We start from the raw sequence: 14100 nt of genomic DNA on the forward strand, positions 1-14100 counted from the left end.
GTTTTGTGCGTGAGTACCGTCGTCGAGATTGGTTTTCTCGTGCTGGACCGTAAGGTTCAATCCCTCTACTTCGCGTACATCGCGTGCGCGGGCGAGAGGCTACTACTGCTGAAGGTGGAGTGTCGTGAAAGATCGGGCCGCAACAACGGATCGGATCTCGCCACGAGGTTCGGTCTATATCAAGCAACAAGATGATTGAATTTGGCAGTAGGTTACCAGATAACATAGATACTAGGTCAAAATCTTTGCTAACCTTCCCCGCAAAAAAAAAGCTTTGCTAACTTTACACTAAATAATAAAATTGCATCTTTCTTGTATCTCATGCTTTCTTTGTCATAAACCACATGTGCCACTTTTTGTCCACTTTTGGCAATAGATTTGGTTGTTGCCACCCAAACTAATTGTGTAGAACCCTAAACTCAATTGCAGAAAGCTTCACATGTGTGGATAGCGGTGCCAAACAAAGTCGTTTAGAAGAAACCCTAGAACTGAAAACTCATTGTTATGTGAAAAGCTTAGCAGAAATTAAAAGCATGTGCATTGGTGAGCATTCTATCCACATCTGGTTTGTTGCTTGTTCTTTATATCAGTACCAGCCTTGCATCTAACTTATTTATGACACGTGTAAGTTTTGATGGTTAAAAATCAAATTACTCAAGTACCGAGGTGTTACAGTTTGTAAAGTAAACGAATATGTATGAAATATTGTAAATTAAAATTTTCGGAAAGACAAGGTCCTACCTTATATACCTTATCGCGCAGACTCGTGAGCAACTAAGTAAATGGCTCTCTTAATTTTGTCCTACACCACTAAGCGTGAAGTTGCATTGTATACAACTTTGGCATAATTGATCCAGAAACTCTATAATAGTATACACTACTGCAAAACGACCTAGTGGTGGTGGTTGGCAACTATATTCCCGCCACTGAAACATTTAGCCCACGGCTAACACCGTAAGAATTTACAAGTGGCGGGTGGCATTTTTTGCCGGCCATTGCAGACCCAATACTTGTTGTGGGCCCTCTTTTGTACCCACCAAGGTGTCTGGCCGAAATAGTGGTGGCGTGTACCTAACGGTGCCCGCCACTAACGTGACCTATAAGCCATTTCCCAGTAGCGATAGCATTTTAATCTATTTGGAGCATTTACCACTATAATAGGAGCCAAGTGTCAAGCACCTAAAAATCTTCAAATTCCATACTCTCATAGTTACAATCAGGTTGTTTTAGTATATCATGAACAAGGTTCAAGCTTTAGATCTGAACTAAATTGACCACTGACAAGCAATCGATTATGGCTTCACTAGTTTCAGTCTTGAAGGCGGTATGGACGTTGATCTCTATCCATATTTATCGGGGTGGTTGCATCCTTGAATTCAGGTACATTGGTCACACTTAACATCCTGTAAGGTAATATCTACAGTACTGTATGGTCTTGAAGATACTAATTTTATTCAACAAGAACAATGAGAAACATTGTAGAGTAGCAATCACTTTATGACCATGTTAAAGTGAAAATTTATCATATCTCAACAAACACACCAGTGATTATATCAAACTGATCCAATCATGTCAGGCAGCTCATGGGAACATGGTATCGAAGATCCAAAAGAGAGAGAAACATCTAGCTACTAATATGGACCGAAAGGTCTTAATGGAACTACTCACACATAGTCATGGAGGCAGCAAGGTTGATGAAGAAGCCTCCTATAGAACTCCAGAACGGGCCAAAAAGGAACTTGCGGCGGCCAAAAAATTCTTGTAACAATAAGATGTTTTCATATTTATAGGATTGTATGGCGGTTGAATCAACGTAAGGCAGTGTAGGTGGGACCCACACACCCTGGTGGTGTGCCACCTGTCCATGTGGAGCCATGTGGCTCCTCTCGTTTTATCCCGAAGCTTGGTGGGTCCTTTGTTTCCCGAAAGAAAAATCATGTTAAATTGGCATTGTGTTTTGACATTCGAATATATTAATAAAACATGCAGAAAACAAGAACTCACACCGGGCATTAGATTAATAGGTTAGTGCAGAAAAATAATAGAAAATGCAATAAAAATGATAAATTATAGATACGTTTGGGACATATCAAAGATGTCGTGACAAAAATAAGTGGATATATTAGTGGAGGGGGCCAAATGTACCTGGCCTAACGAAAAGACACAAACGCCCATTGATCCTACCCGGGGTTGTCGGTGCTAAATCCGGATGATCTCGGGTAGGGGGTCCCATGCTAGATGGTCTGACCTAGATGGTGACAAAGGAAAGTATGGACATGATATTCTACCCAGGTTCGAGCCCTCTTGCGGAGTTAAAACCCTACGTCATGCTTCTTATTATTAATAATTATGGGGTACGGAGTACAGATTGATCTACCTCGAGATTGTATGAGTATTACCTAAGCTCTAAACCTTGCAAAGGTGAATGTGTGTCTCTACAGACTAAACCACACAATTATATAGATGTTGGGGGTACCTAGGGTTTACAAATGGATGGTTACAAACTCTAGAGATAAGCATGCCAATGGAAACATGCTTAAAATAAACGCCAAGTCTTGAGGAGATCTGTGTCTTGATCGCGCCGAGGGCCAGGGTTAGTGTGGCCGCATCAACAGTCTTCAATGGGTCTTCAGCCTAGCCCATTATTGGCTGGCCGACCTGCTAAGTATCCTCTAATCCAGGACATCAACCGGGGTGGCCAACTAATGAGACCAAAACAACCCGACATGAAGCAAACGATGCGGACAGCCGACACCTTCTTGGGAGCCAACACTTCAGACACAACCGAGCACCTGGTTGGCCCAAGCAAACTAGCAACAAAGCCACCGGCATGAGGGGTGATAGGGCATACACCCGCATGAGACCGGCTGGTGCGACTGACCTGGCCCGACTGGTCCAACCCAACTGTTCGAGCAGCGAGCGTAAGCATCAAGCAAGCCGGCACAAATGGAAAGTCGCACGCCCCAGCTGTAGCGACCTAACGAGCCTGGTGGAGGCGAAGATGATGACATGCGGGTGTAGTTACCCTATTACGTGTGGGCGTGACGCAAGACGCTGCATGATGTCGCCCCGACAGAGCCTTCGGTCCACCCATCGGGACACCTCGGTAGGCACGGAGGGCTTGGGCGTCACACGATCTAGCACAAGCGACCACACTGCACATCTCCGTTATAGCAACTAATCTAGCAAGCAGGGGCAAAGACACCGACAAGAGAATCCAGCAAGGCCGTCAGGCGCAGGCATGGGCACGACACGAGATGCCGCATGACAGTGGACTTAGGCATGTGCTTGTGTGGTCCACTTGCTATGGACCGTCCTGGTGGGGCGCATGTGTCCAAGCCATCCGTGCCAAAGTCCGCCGGTGACGGTCTCAGTACACCCGTCATGTACATGAACCGACTAGAGCGATCACGCGCCTGCAGTCCACCTGTCATGGACATGCGCTAACGGAAGCCATCGCATGCCCTCGGTCCGCCCGTCATCGACCTTCCAGCTGGGTCATCCAGGTGCGATCCGTGTGGTCAGATCGGATAGCTCGCCTTGCCTGTTAGAGCCTCCTACCGCAATCCACCAGGCAACGGACGGCTGGGATGCTTTCTTCGCCCGACTGTAGAGATCACGCACACTCGTTCCACACTCACGGGCGGTCACATGCTGACTATAACGATTGCGCACCCTCCGGCCACCCGTCATCAACCTTCCAGCTAGTTTGCCCGAGTGTGAGCCGACCAGGCAGATCGGGCAGCCCAGGTGCAAGCCCACTGCCAACGGACGGCCAAGAGCCTCTCTTCGCCCTTGAATAGCCCAGGAAGGTGGGCATTCCGGCATCCTTTATAGGAGTAATGAGTTAATTCATTCGAAAGGATTGACCAAAAACTTTTTGATTTAAAGAATTGATCAAGATCATTTTTTAACCATCCTCCATTTATAGTTCATAACGTTTTTGCAGGTTCATGGCAGTTGTTTATGTTTGATGTACACAGTGGAATAATGCGTCAATTCTCCATCATTATTTACAGGAATATTATGGAAGATGTTGTTTTCTCTCTATAACTTGACGAATCAGTAAGAAAATATTCTTTATACCCATATTAGTTGTAATATTTAATTTTATTTTCGATATGTATTGTCTAGGAAGTGTTTTTGTTTTTTTTCACAAGTACTATTGTATGTTATGGCTTCTTGATGTGGCAAACAAACTATATACCTTAGAGTGGTGCTTCTTAAATTAATGAGTACAATGTGATTAGCATTTTAATATTATACTATGGCACAATGTTATTTGTTCATCTTCTATGAAGTGTTTACCATTATGGCTCATACAAATAAAATTACCAATTCTTGATCCTAAAAAGGCATAATTAAATTCTTTTCAATAATTTTTATATTTAATTCAACACAAAAATGATAGTGTTTACTAGCCCATTATGCAATCATCGAGGAAATCATAAAAAAGTTAATCATTTCAAAGTTTGAGCATACTAAAGATGGTGCCCTCGCATTTGCGAGGGACACTTTGTGATTGTCATCGAAAAGAAAACATGGTAATAATCTATTACCTTTGCGATAAATTCACATTTATTTATCTTCCTAAATCTTATACTGTGAAAAAGTTCATCCCCACTACAAGCAAAATATTCTTAAAAAGTCTTGTACCTCAGCAAGTGTGTCATGCCAGCGTTCACTAGCACTATTTTTCAGCCATGCATCACATCCACTTTTTCAGCCATGCATCACATCCACAACCCTTAACTCTTACAACATGCACTCAGCTACCTCACCAAGTCATGCATATTTGCCACATCATAATTAGTCATGTGCTTATCGAAGACATGCATCTTAGAAAAACTCATGTCATTAGCATGCCATCTTATTCATGTGGTATGGAATATTAACTCGAACTGACGGCAGATGTCTATCGTTAGGATAGATTAAATAGTGAAAATGTGAATACAGGTATCGGCTGGTGTACCGACTATCTGTAAATACTAAGGGCACCGAGGCGTCTGAGCGCTGTAAGCCATCCAACATTATACCCATCGGCGTGAGGACGCGTCCACTTATGTGAAATCCCGAAAACCAGATGCAAAGCAGGGGTGGTTGGCAGGCTTTCCAACCGCCGCCACGCACCCGTTCGACACCCCGGTCCCACCCAAATAATCTCTCGAGCACGCGCCATCTCCGGCGCAACTCCACCTCCACTCTTCACATTGCATTCATGCCAACCTAGAGGGGACGCGGCCCGTCACTAGAGCCAGCATTGAATGGGAGCGCTGGCTGAGAGCGTCGCCCCCATCACATCCCGGTCTCCACACCTGTTCAATGCCGGAGACATTTGACCCGACAGAGCGAGGAGACGACTATCTACCGCATTGAAGCCAACTCCCCGTCTATCTGCATGTTTACATTAAACAGGCAGGATAGCCGAGAAAACTACTTTGGTGCCCACACTGAAACAACTCGACGTTTGGTTTGTTCAATGCCCGGTATTTATACGTGGCCGCGCACAGCATGAACCACACCACACCACATCCATTTCCGTTCCTCCTCTGTGCACCACCTCTACAATGGTGACCTCTAGAGTGAAGTGGGAGAACCTCTAGGCGAAGCAGAAGCATGTGTTGGCAAAACCTGGCGGCCGGCTAGCAACAATGTCATGCGCGACGGATAGAGTCCGGTATGTCGGAGGTGAGAGACGACGACGTAACGATGAGCGACGCCCACACCCATGTCGGTCAATGCGCGCAGCCGCACTTCAACATTGTCAGGATGGAGGAGCAGTTGACACCGCCAGGGTCGATGTTTCGGCTGGCGCAGGAAGAGCAAAGCGATAATCTCGCCCTCCTCGCACATCACCGGCTGGCTGACGGCCAAATCTTCGTTGAGCTCGCGAGCGAGGAGGCCACAGCGGCCATGGCCTCGAAGGACCCAAACTTCGTCGTCCGGCTGGGAGCGCTCTACGAGACCACGGGCAGCGCTCGCGCCGGCTGCAATGCAATCATGGTGGAGGCGATCGCGAACAGGAACATCGACATCTCTGCATTACCCACGGTTCACATCAGGCCACAACAACCACGAGTCTGGCCCGTCCACGTCTATCATGGACCTCACATCGACCTTATGTCTGTGTCCCATGTCTTACTGTTCCTCGCCGGCAAATCGCAGCTTCACTTTGCGGAGCTTAGGCCCGGCAAAGATGCCTGATATGGAGAAGACAGGACATGGAACAGGGACGCCTCCATGGCTGGTGAAGATTTCGACTAGGTTAACATTTTATGTTTAAAAAATGTCATGCACACTTAAATGAAATATGTTAAAAATGTCATGATATTGTCAGGTTTAAATGATCGTCTGGTTTGTTCAAATAATATTTAAAATGTGTCTGGACGTTCGATGGATAGGGTTGGATGGCCGGCTCCTATATCACTGTCGTGGACGGATACTATGTCCGTTCTAGGGGATAGCGTTGAAGATATCCTAAAGCCTTTTTTCTTGAAAATCTCTACAATGATACAATACTTTTTGGAGATACCTTTACAGACATGATAAAAATAGAAATACCAAATATTAATCTAACAATCTGACTTAAGATGTGTTTCCATCAGAAAAAATAATTTATTTTATTTTGCAAATTTCTGAAACCGTTAAATTCCTAACTTAACGATGATGCTTAACCACGTTGGAAAGAAATGCATGGAAGAAAAGACAACCTTCGTTTAAGAAAAGACAAACTTCACACAATATATGTATAAGCAGCAGAAAAGTGTGGCCCACATCAGTTTTTTTTAGTGGATTCACATCAGCTAAGCGCATCGTAATCTAGAAAGGGCCGACTGAGAGAGCTGTGAGCAACAAAGTGTGGTTCATATCAGGAAAGCAGTCGCCTCACAATAGATTAATAGAAACGGCCGAGCGAGAGAGCTGTGAGCAACAACGTGTATAACAGTATAAGCTAGGACAAATACAACTAAACAAAAGTGAAAAGGAACAATGCAAGCTGTAAGGCGTGGTTCTTTACGTGCACGCCATCACATACATATATTCTGTCAGTGTTAATAACCACTCCCCGTTCCTGGTGACGCGGCGTGATTCCAGTGAAGCTGAAACATACGTTACACGACGCACGGGTGGGCTGCGCAAGACCCGCTATTAAACCCCCATCGTCTTGCACACATCAGGCATCCACCTCAAAGCGCATCCACCTCCGTTCTTCGAGTGTGGTAGAGGCCATGGCAGCCGCAGCGGCGGGTGAGAACAGCAGGTTAACTCGAGTGAGAAAGAAGGGGGTGGGCAAGTTCACCTCAGCTATCAAGCACCCGGTGACGAAGAAGTTGTTGTGGCTGGGGATGTACCTATCCCCAGAGGTCGCCGCGTGTGCCTCTGACCTCCCACTAGGGAGCTGAAGGGCACAAAGGCAAAGCTCAACTTCCCCTACCCTCCGCTGGCCAAATTGGTTAAGGAGGTGATTGCTGCACCGAGGCACCACAGCCATGGTCACGACGCACCGCTCTTTCAGGTCGTTATAACCAGACCCCACAGGACCGCCTCCACCGCCGGCCAAGCTGGTAGTTTACTTTCCATTTCCCTTAACCTTTGAAGCGCTGGCCCGCGACACCCCACCGGTGCCTGCATACCCGTTCCTGCACATCCCGCTTCCGGCACGAGCACGTCTCAGCCTGCAGCCGGCACACATGCACGCACCTGCTCCACAGCCACAGCAGCCGATCCGATGGATGCAGATCATGGCACAGGCGGAAAGTTGTTTAAGCTCCTCAAGGGAACCCCTAGGGGCTCGGTCTCGCCACCTGGTGTTCAAGATAACCGAGTTGTTCGTTGTTCCCGTCACTCATAATACTCCAAAAGAAGGGACTGGTGACAATTTCACCAAGCCGTGGTATTTCCCTGATTCTCCTGCTGTTTAGCCTCGGTCGTGCGCAATATGCACTAGGATCCCATAGTCGTGTGCCATCATAATCCTATGCAATCTGAATCTATCTATCATATTAGTTTTAATTACAAATGTATTTTCACTGTTGTTCTTGTGTGTCGCTACCATGTAATGGGTTTACTGTGGTGTTGTTTATCATCATGTTGTTTGTTTTTACCAACCATGTAAACTTTTCAATCTTGTCGTGTGTTTTGTTTTGGTGTGGGTGCACTTTTGATTTATGTTAGCATAATGTATTTTAAGTAGAAATCATGTGATCAGTTTACGCCATTAGTTAATCAATATGTTGTTTAGTGTGGCATTTGAGATAATTATTTTGAGGTGAAGAGAGAAAATATTGTTCAATCACCAGTGTTGTTACAATTTTTAGAGCAAAGAGAAGAAGTATGAAATATGCAAATTCCAAATTCAGGAAATCAGGGTAAAGGATCGAAGGACGCTGAAAAATAATCAAAGTCCATACTCTGATGTCATCCAAGCACACGGTTGTTGTAGTATATCATGAACAAAGTTTGTTGTAACCTTTAAAACTGAACTAAAATGGCCAGTGAATATCAAATCCCTGACGGCTTCAGTAGTTTCTGTCCCGAGGGCGGCATGAACATTGATGTCTATCAAGATATCTCAGGCGATCGCGGCCTTGAATTCTGGTACAACGATCGCTCTTAACAGTATTAGAAGTATCCAAATGTATAGAAAACTATAGTCACTCATGGCTGATGATATTTGTATATTAATTTTATTTAATACGAGTAAGCCGAAAAAATGTGGAGCAGGAATCATTGCACGACCATATTTGAAGTACAAAGTTATTAGTTGTCTTAACATGAAATATTTTTATAATAGTATTTGGGGCATTGTATTGTAGTACTTATCTCTTGGATTAGCAGTATGCATGTCGTATAGCATATCCTTATTTTTCTTCCATGTACATTATATTGTTGCATCATGAAATTACTAGTGATTGTAGGTATTGTCCAATTGGGTTATTCCAGGTAATGATTGCAAATGTAGTCCATTCTAGCACTGACTCACATCTAAAGGTCTTTTACTTGCCTTGTGTATTGTGAGTCTCAGATAAGTTTAGAGGACAACCGATGATGTTCTTGAAAGGTTCAGCCCTATTGGGTATGTAGAAGTAACAAGATGTTTGAATTTGGCGCTAGGTTACTAGATAACATAGTTACTAGGTCAAATATTTTGCTAACCTTACACTAAATACCTAAAATTGCATCTTTCTTGTATCTTTTGCTTTCTTTGTCATAAGTTACATATGCCACTTTTGGCAATAGATTTGGTTGTTGCCACACAAACCAATTGTGTAAAACCCTAAAAGCTCAATTGCGGAAAGCTCCATACGTGTAGATACCGTTGCCAAACGAAGTCATTTAAATGGAAACCCTAGAAACCAAAAACTCATTTTCATGTGAAAAGCTTAGCACGCATTAAACGCATGTGCATTCGTGAGCAATATCCACATCTGATTTGTTGCTTTGTCTTTATATCAGTACTAACCATGCATCCAACTAATTTATGGCATGTGTAATTTTTGAACATTGTGCTTTCACACACACACACACACACACACACACACACACACACACACACACACACACACACACACACACATGCACACACGCGCGCGGGGGCAAATATATACTTTGATGATTGAATACATTGCATAATACTATTGGCATCATATTTTCATACTGACACATATTCTACACTATTTTGGTTCTTCAAATTTAGCAGAATAGCGTATTAATAACAAAATTATTTATTTCCGGGAGAAAACATACTACTCAAACACAAAGGTGTTACAATTTTTAAAGTAAACCGAAGAATTATGAAATATTGCAAATTAAAATTGAAAGAAAGACAACACGGTCCTAACTTGTCTACCATATCGCGCAGACTAGTGAGCAATTAAGTAAATGTCTCTCATAAACTTTTGTCCTGTACCACTGCGTAGGAAGTTGCATTGTACACAAGTTTGGCATAATTGATCCCGAAACTCCATAATAGGAAACATTTTTCCAATAATGGTGGATAGATGAAATAAAAAGGAAAATAAAAGTAAATAAATTGCAGCAAGTATTTTTTGGGGTTGTAGTATATATAAAGTGAATGGACCCGGGGGAGGGCATAGTATTCACTAGAGGCATCTCTCTCATGAGCATAGTACGGTGAGTAAACAAATTATTGTTGGGCGATTGATAAAATAGCCCATAGTTATGACGATTCTTCATGGCATGGTCAATATATAGGCATTATGTCCGAGACAAGTAGACCCACATCCATCCGCATCAACTACTATTACTCCACCCCTTGACTGCTATCCAGCATGCATCTTAAGGTATTAAGTTCATAAGAAACAGAATAATGCTTGAAGCATGATGACATAATGTAGACAAAGCAAGACCAAATAATATGTTTGAGCCCGGTCATTTTACCCTTAGTAGCAACAATATAAATACATATCCTACAACTCCTCGTGTCACATAGTAGGGACACCGCAAGGTTGGACCTACTACCAAGCACCTCCCCCACTTAAGATAAAAAAAATCTAATTGTCCAAATGATATAGATAGATCGGAGAGCAATACAAGGCTATAAAATCACACATAATAAATCTCATAAAAGACTAAATTATTTTCAATGAATAATCTGATCATAAACCCACAATTCATCGGATCCCAACAAACACACCACAAGAATTACATTGAATAGATCTCCGGAGAGATCATTGTGTTGAAGATCAGAGAGAGAAAGAACCATTTAGCTACTGCTATGGACCCGTAGGTCCTGTGGGAGCTACTCACACATCATCATGGAGGCAGCAAGGTTGATGAAGATGGCCTCCATGATCAATTCCCCCTCCTGTAGAGTACTGAGGGAGGCCTCCAGATGGGATCACAGAAGAACAGAAGCTTGTTGTGGCGATAACAATGTTTCGGGTCTCGCCCTAGGGGTTTCTGGAATTTAGAAAAGTTATAGCGTTGGAATTAGGTCAAATGGAGGTATGTGGGTCCCACAAGCTCATGTGGTGCCCCCCCCCCCCGGCGCGCCCCTTGAGCTCGTGGCCCACCTGCAAGTCTTCTGGCCCTCCCCTGAAGCTTTTAGGGTCTCTTCTGGTCCATAAAAAATCACCATAAAGTTTCATCGTATTTGGACTTTGTTTGGTATGTTTTTTCTGCAAAACAGATAAATAGGAAAAAAAATAGGAACCAGCACAGGGCACCGAGTTAACAGGTTAGTTCCTAAAAATGATATAAAAATGGAATAGAAAGCATACAAGATTGACTATATAATAGCATGAAGCAATCAAAAATTATAGATACATTAGTCTATCATCCACTGCTACTTGTGAAGTGTGATAGGTGTTGGGATTCGCCCGAAGAGGAAGAGTGATGTAGTATAGTAGCAGAAAGTATTCCCCTCAGTAGAGAACCAAGGTTTATTGAACCAGTGGGAGATTCAGGCAAGCAAAGATAAATGGTACTGCACACACACACACACACACACACACACACACACACACACACACACACACACACACACAAAGCAAATACTTACACCCAACACGGGAAAGAGGGTCATTAGTCCCCTTGTACTCATTAATTGCAAGAACTAATTCTGGTAATGGTAGATAGATAAATTGCAAAACAAAATAAAATGAAATAAATTGCAGCAATATATTTAGAGTTTTAGTAATATGAAGTGAATGGACGCGGGAGCCATAGCTTTCACTAGAGGCATCTCTCTCATGAGCATAGTAATGCTGGATACACAAATTACTAATGGGCAGTTGATATAAAAGCGCATAGTTATGTTGTTATTTATGGCATGATCAGTACATAGGCATTACGTCCGTGACAAGTAGACCGAAGCGATTTTGCATCTACTACTATTACTCCACTTAGAGAGCGCTTCTATGCTTGCCTCTCTAGGTATTAAGTTCATAACAAACAGAGTAATGCTTGAAGAATGATGGCATAATGTAGAAAAAATGAGATCAATCAATATGATTGAACCCCATCGTTTTACCCTTAGTCGCAACAATACAAATATGTGCCTCATTACCCCTTCTGTCATGACGTGAGGACACCGCAAGATCAAACCTATACTATGCACCACTTCCACTGAAGATAAATCAGTCGAGTTGGACAAACTAAATGGATAGATCGGAAAGCATTACATAGATGTAACAATCACACATAATAAATTTTAGAAAAGACTTAATTACTTTCAATGAATAATTTTATCATAAACCCAAAATTCGTCGGATCCCAACAAAAATGCACCATAAAACTATTACATCGGATCAATCTGCGAAGAGAACATTGTATTGAAGATCAGAGAGAGAGAGAGAGAGAGAGAGAGAGAGAGAGAGATCTAGCTACTGCTATGGACCCGCATGTCCTGTGAGGAACTACACACGCATCATCGGAGAGGTAACAAGGTTAATGTAGACGTCGTTCATGATCAATTCCCCCTCTAGCAGAGTACCGGAAAAGGCCTCCAGATGGGATCGCGGGAGAACAGAGACTTGCGATGGCGGAGTACTTATTTTGGGTCTCGATCTGTGGGTTTCCAACTATATGTGAATTTATAGGCCAAGAATTAGGTCAGTCAGAACACCAGTGGTCCACAAGGTGGTAGGGCGCGCCCCCACCTTGTCGTCATCTCGTATGGCTTCTGGTCTTCTGTCAAAGCTTCCTGGGTCTCTTTGTGTCTAGGAAAAATAGTCAAAAACTTTTATCGTGTTTGGACTCTGTTTGATACTTATTTTCTATAAAACCAAAAACAAACAGAAAATGTCAATTGGCATTAGGTACTAGTTAATAGGTTAGTTCCCAAAAATGATGTAGAATGGTGTACAAAGCATACAAGATTGATAACATAATAGTATGAAATAATCAAAAAATATAGACATGTTGGAGACGTATCACCCACCTATAAGCCTTTTCCTGGTACTGATAGCATTTTAGTTTGTTAGGAGCATTCACCACTATAATAGAATAAGAGCCAAGGATCAAGGGCACGTGAAAATCATCAGATTCCATACTTTCATAGTCATACCTTACAATCAGGTTATTTTACTATGTCATAAACAAAGTTTCCTTGTAACCTTTAGACCTGAACTATAATGACCACTAACAAGCAATCAATGATGGCTTCACTAGTTTCAGTCTTGAAGGACGTATGAATGTTGATCTCTATCCAGATTTCTCGGGGTGGTCGCATCTGCGAACTCCGGTACATAGGTGACTCTTAACATTACAATAAATATGAAATGGTCAAGAAGTCTTATAGTAACTCTTGTAGGGTGATCTCTACAGTATTGTACGGTCTTCAAGATATTAATTTGATTCAACAAGACGACGAGAAACATTGTAGAGTAGCAATCATTTTATTACCATATTTAAAGTACAAAGTAATTTGTCGTGTTTACATGAAAAAAATTATTTACAATATATTAGGGCATTTTGTTGTTGTACTTATCTCTTGGATTTTCATCCACCTGATTTGGTTGTATCATAAAATTATTAGTTTGTAGGTATTGCCCACTTGGGTTATTAAATAGATTTATGATTGCAAACTAAGTCATTTCTTGTATGAGTCACATCTAGAGGACTTCCATTTATCTGGTGTGGTGAGAGTCTAAGATAAGTCTAGAGGACAACCAAGGATGTTCCTGGAAGGTGGGGCCTCTTGGGAATGGAGAAGCATTTTAGATTTTTGTGCCATGATAATAGATAATATAGTAACTAGGTCAAAGTATATGCTAACCTTAGAGTACAAACATGAAATTGCATCATTCTTGCATCTTATGCTTTGTTTATCGTAAATAATAATGCCAGTTTTGCCAATAGATTTGGTTTTTAGCGCCAAAATCAATTGGATAGAAGCCCTAAATTGTTGACATGAAGAGGTACCTATAACACCCCCCCCCCGACCCTAATTGTTTATTAAGTCAATTAACTTGCGATATCATCATGACTAATAAAGCCCGAGGGAAATTAAGGAATAATCCAACTTCAAATTCAAATTTAAAATGCAAGTCGGAAAATAATTTCTCCGAACAGTCAACCAAAAAATGTTAGTAATATTACAAATAATCCTGTAATTATGTTAAGGAAACAACATCA

The sequence above is a fragment of the Triticum aestivum genome, chromosome 7B (assembly GCF_018294505.1).
Source record: "Triticum aestivum cultivar Chinese Spring chromosome 7B, IWGSC CS RefSeq v2.1, whole genome shotgun sequence".
NCBI lineage: Eukaryota > Viridiplantae > Streptophyta > Magnoliopsida > Poales > Poaceae > Triticum > Triticum aestivum.